Here is a 9,118-nt window from a genome sequence, read left to right as displayed (position 1 = left end):
CACAGAGGAGAACATCCATCAGAGAGTTTTGAAAGGCGCTTATAAATAAAATGTATTATTATTATTATTATTATTATTATTATTATTATTATTATTATTATTATTATTATTATTATTATCTGCACACACAGGTATGGACACTTTAGAGTTTTCAATCAGACTGCCACACATGTTTTTGGAATGTGGGATGAAACCGTACTACCCGAAGAAAACCCTCACAGGCCCTGGAGAAACACGCAAGGCCGGGGATAGAATCCACGACCTCTGCACTGTAAGGTCGACACACAATGGTCCACCGTGCAGAAAATGGTCTTATGTCCATTTAATATTGTGGTGAATGAGTTAACATGACATTAGAACTATTTAACAAGTTGTTCTGTTTTCCCCCTTTCCATCAATTTACAGTACTAAAAATAGTATCACTAAATGTCATTTATGGCTAAAACTTCAGACTGTATATTGCTAATACTGTAAATGACAGAAGCATGGAAAAAGATATATATGAAAAACACTGTACGACTTACTCAAGGTCTAAACGAAAGACATGGCATGTAACATTTAAAATGATATACTTGCAAAATCCTCAGCAAACAAAACATTGATGTTTACCAATCAAAACAAATATTAAAATATTCAATAATTCACCCATCTTTTCCTTTTCGATTCCACGTATCCTCATCTCGCACTTCAGTTGAAACCAATCCGACTTTAGGTGACAAGCGAGGGACACTACTGATTGACAATGGATGTAATATTCTTAATAATATGATGCCAGCTCTGCTGGAAAAAATGAAATAGACATTTATTCTGGTTACCTCCTTATAATGTTACTTTTTAAGAGTGATACATTTCACACAGCGTCAGAGCCACATTTTTTCTTCTCCACTTCCACTGCACACTTCTCAATAGGAAAAGCAGCCGGGTTGAAGAAATTTAAAAGAAAAAATATGAATATGAAAGAGTACAATTCGTGTTGGTTTTCACTTCTGCCGGCAGGATGGACAGATGGCATTTGTTTTCCAATCAATTGTAAGTGTTTGCTTGCAAAAGTCCAAGAAAACGACAAGATAAATTTGGAGATATTTGGCCAAATGACCTAACGCTGGCACTTATGCCGAAATGAAATCAGTATCCAAGGCAACATCAGGATGTTTTGTTTTTCCAAAAAGTCAAAAATGCCATTTCTATCTACGCTCTTATCAGGTTTAGACCGGAGGACACAGGCTGCCCTTCCCTGTGACTGCAGACTCTTTTTGGAATCTGGGGCCAGAGCTTACTATTGTGCTGTCCTACAGGAAGTATGGTTTACCGCTCACTCCCAGCATTCACTGGGTTTCCTGTGTCAGGCATGCCATGTCCTGTGTTTATTTTCTTTGCTTTTTGTCTGCATCCACCCTCCAGCGTTCTTTTTTCTTTTCTCACATCCATCCAAACACACAAAGAGGATGGCACTCGTGTTGGAAAGAGTTTTAAACAGTGACAAATGCAGCTTTATCTCTTGGCCGGCAAACTCCTTTCGCACCATCGAGGGTGACCTGTCTCTTAAATTCAAGAAAATACTTTGCCCCCACGTAAACCAAAGGGGTAAGTCTCAATCAATTTCAAATTAAGCGGTTCTTTCAATGAACATTGTCTATGACGAATAAGTCTGCTCTACTCCGAGAAAAGGCTAAAGGAAAGACGATAAAACAATCTCTTCAAAGTAATTATTGCTCTGCTAAGACTGCTCCTCCAAAGCAAACTTCTTTGGAAAACGTTGCAAGGTGCGATTGATAGAGATCATGAATGATGTATTACGGAAAGTCTATTTTCCCCAAATCAATACTGAATTCATTAAGGCACACCATGCTTGTGCACATGTGCAACCTTTTCTGAGCGGTGTTTTCAAGCAGGAATCTAATAGTAGGTGAAAATCAGGACAAGTAGGCCCCTGTTTTCATTCTGTATCAGCACCTAGAAACAAGGTGCCCTGTCTAATGCTTACTCTTACACTTCCCTTCAAGTTGTCTTGATATGGTTTAGTGTGCAACAAAGAGATCACTTGCATGCAAAACAATGACCTCAAAGTGCTGCGGCCCCTCTCCATTTTAGCCCGATTATATCCTCTGAGGGATAGATCACCTCCATTGTCCTTTGTCCCACTCCTCCGTATGTCTGCAGAGGTGACCATCCTGCCCCCACATTGAAATCCAGCTTTCATCCTGATGACTACTATCCACCTTGACAGGGAGAGTGGCAACTCAGACTTTTATTGATATGTCTTTGTTCCCTCACTTAAATGTATAGAAAAATTGAGATGTTTGTGGGGATGGCAGTGGGGTGAGTGACTAAACAATTAGGACAGAGAAGAAAATGTCTGCAAGTCAATCTCTCCATGGCACTACATGGATTTCAGACACAGCAAGGCACAGTTTCTTATACACTGGCTTGGCACACCACACAATAACTAGAAAGAAATATACATTTTTAGATAATGTATGCGTTTATATATTTCATGGCTTTGTTATCATACAATGACTAGTTATGAGTGCAATAGCTTTATCACTGTTAAGACTACCAATGAAGCTGTAGTAGGAAGAAATAAACATTCACTTAAAAAATAGTCTTTGTAATTTTCCATGTTTATTCTATATAAAATGATAAGAAGGATGTTAGCAACCTTGTAGCTGTTTCAAGGACTCTTGTTTGTTGGTTCCTCTTTAAGTGTGTACAGAGCAACTGTGGTGTGTCAACAGTCAGTCTTGTAAAAGCTGCACATGAGTGTAGCAGATTTGTTTGTACCTAAAATGTCACAGCTGACTGCTCTTGCATGAGGGCTTATTTTAGATTTATTTTTTATTTTTTATTTATTGATTGATTGATCCCCTCCATGAGTCGTCACCTTACCGTGGTGGAGGGGTTTGTGTGTCCCAATGATCCTAGGAGCTAGGTTGTCTGGGGCTTCATGCCCCTGGTAGGGTCACCCGTGGCAAACAGGTACTGGGTGAGGGACCAAACAAAGTACGACTCAGAAGACCCCATATGATGAAAAAGAGAAATGGATTTGGTTTTCCCTTGCCCGGACGCGGGTCACCGGGGCCTCTCTCTGGAGCCAGGCCTGGAGATGGGGCTCGTTGGCGAGCGTCTGGTGCCCGGGCCTACACCCATGGGGCCCGGTCGGGCTCAGCCCGAAGAGGAAACGTGGGTCCCCCTTCTCAAGGGCTCACCACCCATGGGAGGGGCCAGAGGGGTCGGGTGCAATGTGAGCTCGGCAGCAGCCAAAGGCGGGGACCCTGGCGGTCCGACCCTCGACTGCAGAAGCTAGCTCTGGGGACGTGGAATGTCACCTCTCTTACAGGGAAGGAGCCTGAGCTGGTGCACGAGGTTGAAAAGTTCCGACTATACATAGTTGGGCTTGCCTCCACACACAGCCTGGGTTCCGGTACCAGCCCTCTCGAGAGGGGTTGGACTCTCTTCCACTCTGGAGTTGCCCACGGTGAGAGGCGTAGAACAGGTGTCGGCATACTTATTGCCCCCCGACTCGCCGCCTGTACATTGGGATTCACCCCAGTAGACGAAAGGGTTGCTTCCCTCCGCCTTCAGGTGGGGGGACGGGTTCTGACTGTTGTCTGTGCATATGCACCAAACAGCAGTTCAGTGTACCCATCCTTTTTGGAGACCTTAGGGGGTGTGCTGGAGAGCGCTCCCCCTGGGGACTCCCTTGTTCTGCTGGGCGATTTCAATGCTCATGTGGGCAATGACAGTGGGACCTGGAAGGGCGTGATTGGGAGGAATGGCCTCCCTGATCAGAACAGGAGTGGTGTCTTGTTATTAGACTTCTGTGCTCAACACGGATTGTCTATAACAAACACTTTATTCAAACATAAGGGTATCCATATGTGCACGTGGCACCAGGACACCCTTGGTCGCAGTTCGATGATTGACTTTATAGTTGTATCATCAGATTTTCGGCCTCATGTTTTGGACACTCGAGTGAAGAGAGGGGCGGAGCTGTCAACTGATCACCACCTGGTGGTGAGTAGGCTCCGTTGGTGGGGGAAGATGCCAGTCCGACCTGGAAGACCCAAACGTGTTGTGAGGGTTTGTTGGGAACGTCTGGCAGAATCCCCTGTCAGAAGGAGTTTCAACTCCCACCTCCGGCAGAACTATACACATATCCCGAGGGAGGTGGGGGACATTGAGTCTGAATGGACCATGTTCCGTACCTCCCTTGCTGAGGCGGCAAATCAGAGTTGCGGCCGTAAGGTGGTTGGTGCCTGTCGTGGCGGCAATCCCCGTACTCGCTGGTGGACACCAGTAGTAAGGGATGCCGTAAAGCTGAAGAAGGAGTCCTACCAGGCTTATATAGCCTGTGGGACTCCTGAGACAACTGACACATATCGACTAGCCAAGCGGAATGTAGCCTCGGTGGTCGCCGAGGCAAAAACACGGGCATGGGAAGAGTTCGGTGAGGCCATGGAAGCCGACTTCCGGACCGCTTCAAGAAAATTCTGGTCCACCATACGGCGTCTCAGGAGGGGAAAGCAGTGCACCACTAACACTGTGTACAGTGAGAGTGGGGCGCTGCTGAACCGGTGGGCAGAGTACTTCGAAGACCTCCTCAACTCCACCAACACGCCTTCCTTGGAGGAAGCAGTGCCCTCCGATCCTTGTGACTGAAGTCACAGAGGTGGTTAAAAAGCTCCTCGGTGGCAAGGCCCCGGGGGTGGATGAGATCCGACCGGAGTTCCTAAAGGCTCTGGATGTTGTGGGGCTGTCCTGGCTGACACGCCTCTGCAACATTGCGTGGTCATCGGGGAGAGTGCCTCTGGATTGGCAGACCGGGGTGGTGGTCCCCCTTTTTAAAAAGGGGGACCGGAGGGTGTGTTCCAACTACAGAGGGATCACACTCCTCAGCCTCCCTGGAAAGGTCTATTCAGGGGTCCTAGAGGGGCGGGTCCGTCGGAAAGTCGAGCCTCAGATTGAGGAGGAACAGTGTGGTTTTCGTCCCGGCCGCGGAACAGTGGACCAGCTCAACACCCTTAGCAGGGTCCTCGAGGCCGCATGGGAATTCGCCCAACCACTCTACATGTGTTTTGTGGACTTGGAGAAAGCGTTTGACCGTGTCCCTCGTGGAGTTCTGTGGAGGGTACTTCAGGAGTATGGGGTACAGGAGCGGCTGATACGGGCCGTTCGGTCCCTAAATGACCGATGTCAGAGTCTGGTTCGCATTGCCGGCAGTAAGTCGGAATCGTTTCCAGTGAGGGTTGGGCTCCGCCAAGGCTGCCCTTTGTCACCGATTCTGTTCATAACCTTTATGGACAGAATTTCTAGGCGCAGCCGAAGCATTGAAGGTTTCCGTTTTGGTGGCCTCAGTATAGCATCTCTGCTTTTTGCAGATGATGTTGCACTGTTGGGGCCTTCAAGTCGAGCTCTCCAACTCTCGCTTGAGCGTTTCGCAGCCGAATGTGAAGCGGCTGGGATGAGAATCAGCACCTCCAAATCTGAGACAATGGTTCTCAGTCGGAAAAGGGTGGAGTGCCCTCTCCGGGTCGGGGAGGAGATTTTGCCTCAAGTGGAGGAGTTTAAGTATCTGGGTGTCTTGTTCACGAGTGAGGGTGAAAGGGATCGAGAGGTCGACAGGCGGATCGGTGCGGCGTCTGCCGTGATGCGGACTTTGTACCGATCTGTCGTGGTGAAGAAGGAGCTGAGCCAAAAAGCAAAGCTCTCAATCTACCGGTCGATCTACATCCCAACCCTCATCTATGGTCACGAGCTATGGGTTGTGTCCGAAAGAACGAGAAGGTGAGAAGCTCGGTCATCCGGGAGGTGCTCAAAGTCGAGCCGCTTCTCCTCCACATCGAGAGGAGCCAGATGAGGTGGTTCGGGCATCTGATTAGGATGCCCCCGGGACGTCTCCCTCGTGAGGTGTTCCGGGCATGCCCCACTGGCAGGAGACCCCGGGGACGACCCAGAACACGCTGAAGAGACTATGTCTCCCAGCTGGCATGGGAACGCCTCGGGATCCGCCAGGACGAGCTAGAAGAAGTGGCTGGGGAGAGGGAAGTCTGGGCTTCCCTACTGAAGCTGCTGCCCCCGCGACCCGACCCCGGATAAGCGGCAGAAGATGGATGGATGGATGGATGATTGATTGATTATCCATTTCATACTCCGGAAAAGCAAAAATAAATACATTTTGCATTGAAAGAAACAACAAAGGAGAAGAAAGCAAGGTCTGTTGTGTTCATTTCCTTGTAGAAATATAAATGGATTGGATTGGATTATTTCATGTAATGACGCAAATTTCAGTGAGAGCAGACAGCAAAGTGTTAACTGTGTAGAATAATACTGGCACACGCGTAAATGAGGCACAGCAACAGAGAAAGCTAATGTTGGCATTGCACGTGGGTAGTGGAATTTAAATGTGCTTCATTACAAACATTGAAGTTAATTTTGGGATTAATTGTCAGTGTTTTAGAACAACATACTCTAGTTCTGATTGAAATTGAGGAAGAGGGCAATCGGTGACATGTGGTGAGGCCACCACTGTGGAGTCATATATAACACCCTGAAGCCAAAATGAAACATTAGTCTGCATTTATTTGTTTTTTCCAAATAAGGTCAACGTTGAATTTCGGAATAATTTTCACAAATGTACATTATTTTTCAATTGATACAACACTGTTTAATAATGTGGAAACAATAAAAAGGGATATATAATCCAAGTCAATTTCATTGTAGTTTTATTTTTCTTTGTTGTTTGTTTTTTGAAGATCACTTTAAGAAAAAAAATGTATATTTCCTAAATATTTCACGTTATGAATGTTCCAATTATAAAATCACTCACGCGTGGTTTTCTGGTATCAACACTGCATGTCTGATGTTTTTAATAACCCAATTCATGTTAAAATCCTAAAAGAATTTGATGAGTTAGTAATTGATGGGAGCCAAATAGTTAGCTCAGCACAGGTGAATGCAAAAGATGATCAGGGACTTCAAGATCGACACAAAGTCTGCTCTCGTCCTCAATCAGTCAATGTTTGTTCTTGAGCGTTCAATATCCATTGGCCTCTTTTTCCCATTGTGCCAATAGAGCACAACACGGCACCATGCTGGCTGTTTCACTGTGCACTTGAAATCACTTTTCTGGTTACTCGCTCATTAAAAATATCCCAGAGACAGTTGAATTCCATTAAGTGCATTCCATATGTGAGAAAACTATTGATCACAGAAAGAGTAACAGCAACATTGCTAATGTTAGTGCATCCTGAGACTACCTCAGGCATAAATGGTAAACTGAGACTCCAAGCCTGTAGTGCTTCGCTTCCCTTCCTGCTCATTTTCCATAGGAAATATTCGGGACGGGATTTTCGTAGGCTATGATAAAATATAGTCCAGCCTATAATGTGTACTACCCCGAGACAAGGAATGTCCTGAAACATATAATTTTTAAATGAAAAACAACACAGATGGTCAAACTCAAACGGGTTGTGACTTGTGGGACGATATTCAGAGCTACAGTAAAATACCCCTAAAGGAAATCAAACTGAGTCAAGATCAGCTTGAGAAAAGCAAAGAACCGAGTGCTGAAGAGACAGTAGAAACAGGCAATATTCAGACTGAACAGGGAAGGAGGTTTCCTAAAAGACAAAAGAGGGCTCCAGAATATTTAAAAGAGTACATATGTAAAACTAAGTGTGATGATGACAAAGCCGAAAATATTGACTATTTCTACAAAGTAACTTATGGTGTACCTAGAACTTTTAAAGAGTCGATGCAATCTGAAAAGTCAAAAATGTGGGCGACTGCAATGGAAGAGGAGATGGAATCCGTGAAAGAAAATAAGACTTTCACTCTGACCCCACTACCAAACAAGCAAACAAGCAGTGGGAGATCGCTGGGTATATACGGTGAAAGAAAACCCAGATGGATCTGAGACTTGTAAAGCCAGATTTGTGGCAAAATGATTTGGTCAAGTGGAAGGAATAGACTACAGATAGACATTTTCACCAACAGCTAACAAGACTTCCATTCGAGCACTGATGCAGGTGGCTGTGCAAGAAGATCCCACCCTACACCAAATGGACGTGAAGACTCCATATCTCCATGCCCCAATGGACTGTGAATTATATGTGGAGCAATCTGAAGGTCTTGAGATCACGTCACAAACAGGAGAACGTTTGGTATGTAAGCTCAACAAATCACTGTATGGCTTAAAGCAGTCAGGGCATAACTGGAACATGTTACTAAACAATCACCTCATAAAGAATGGTTTTATACAAAATGATGCTGCTCACTGTGTTTACTGCAAATAATCCGAAAATGAAGTGTGAGTGGATGTTAGTGTGGGTGAATTACTTAATCATCGCGGCGAGTAACAATACCCTATTCAGTGAAGTAAAATAAATGCTAAAAAGAAGTTTTAAAATGAAAGATATAGGTCCACTTAGACACTTCCTAGGTGTCGATTTTAAACAAAGTAAAGGAGAGATCAAAATAACTCAAACGAAACACATTGAGAGAGTGTTGAGAAAATTTGGAATGGCTGAGTGCAAAGTAAGAAGCACTGTTGCGTCACACGTGTGTATGATTTTGAAGTGTGCTTTTCAACCCTTTCATGTCTTTCAATTCCTTGATCTCCTTGATGTGCGTCTCACCCAGACGCATAGCACACACTTGAAAATTGTATAAAAGGAGCTGTCGCGGGACAGAGAGATGGGGCAGAATCATCTCAGACTCATCTCGGACTCACGCCTGGCTCACGCCAGGCGTCGGACGGACATCACGACACGACTTGCTCGACTCCACGCCATGATCAAGCTCTGCGCGTCACCTGCCTGGGAGATCTGACAACGAACCTACTTACAAATAAAGAGAACCATCCTCAGCCCAATCAACTCTCCAAATGGAAAGTTCCAGATTTCCCAGGCGCCCATGAACCCGGCATCTTCACAGCAAGACCCCTTAAGCCGAGCTCCCGATGGGCCGCCACCACCTGTGGGCGCCCCGACCCCACCGTGAAACCTGCCGCACCCTGATGGCCGACATCGTCCAATTCGCCTGGCGACTCTGCAACTAGCTGCATCGTATATGTCCACGATCGCACATCGTCGGACATCGCTTATGTCCACGATCGGAC

The 9,118-nt window shown here is 45.7% G+C and overlaps 1 protein-coding gene across 1 annotated transcript in view; it reads left to right on the top strand.

Moving 5' to 3' along the window:
• Positions 1-1,452: 1,452 nt before the first annotated feature.
• Positions 1,453-9,118, top strand: part of LOC148899466 (uncharacterized) — a 46,277-nt gene continuing 38,611 nt past the window's right edge. The window contains exon 1 of the mRNA XM_088995542.1: positions 1,453-1,584. The gene's annotated coding sequence lies outside the window, so the exon portion shown is untranslated. The remainder of the gene's footprint in view (positions 1,585-9,118) is intronic.

The sequence above is a fragment of the Hippocampus bargibanti genome, linkage group LG04, assembly GCF_051943395.1.
Source record: "Hippocampus bargibanti isolate YZ-2025 linkage group LG04, ASM5194339v1, whole genome shotgun sequence".
Classification (NCBI taxonomy): domain Eukaryota; kingdom Metazoa; phylum Chordata; class Actinopteri; order Syngnathiformes; family Syngnathidae; genus Hippocampus; species Hippocampus bargibanti.
Note: the sequence above shows the minus strand (reverse complement) of the source record. Positions and strands in the feature narration are given on the sequence as shown.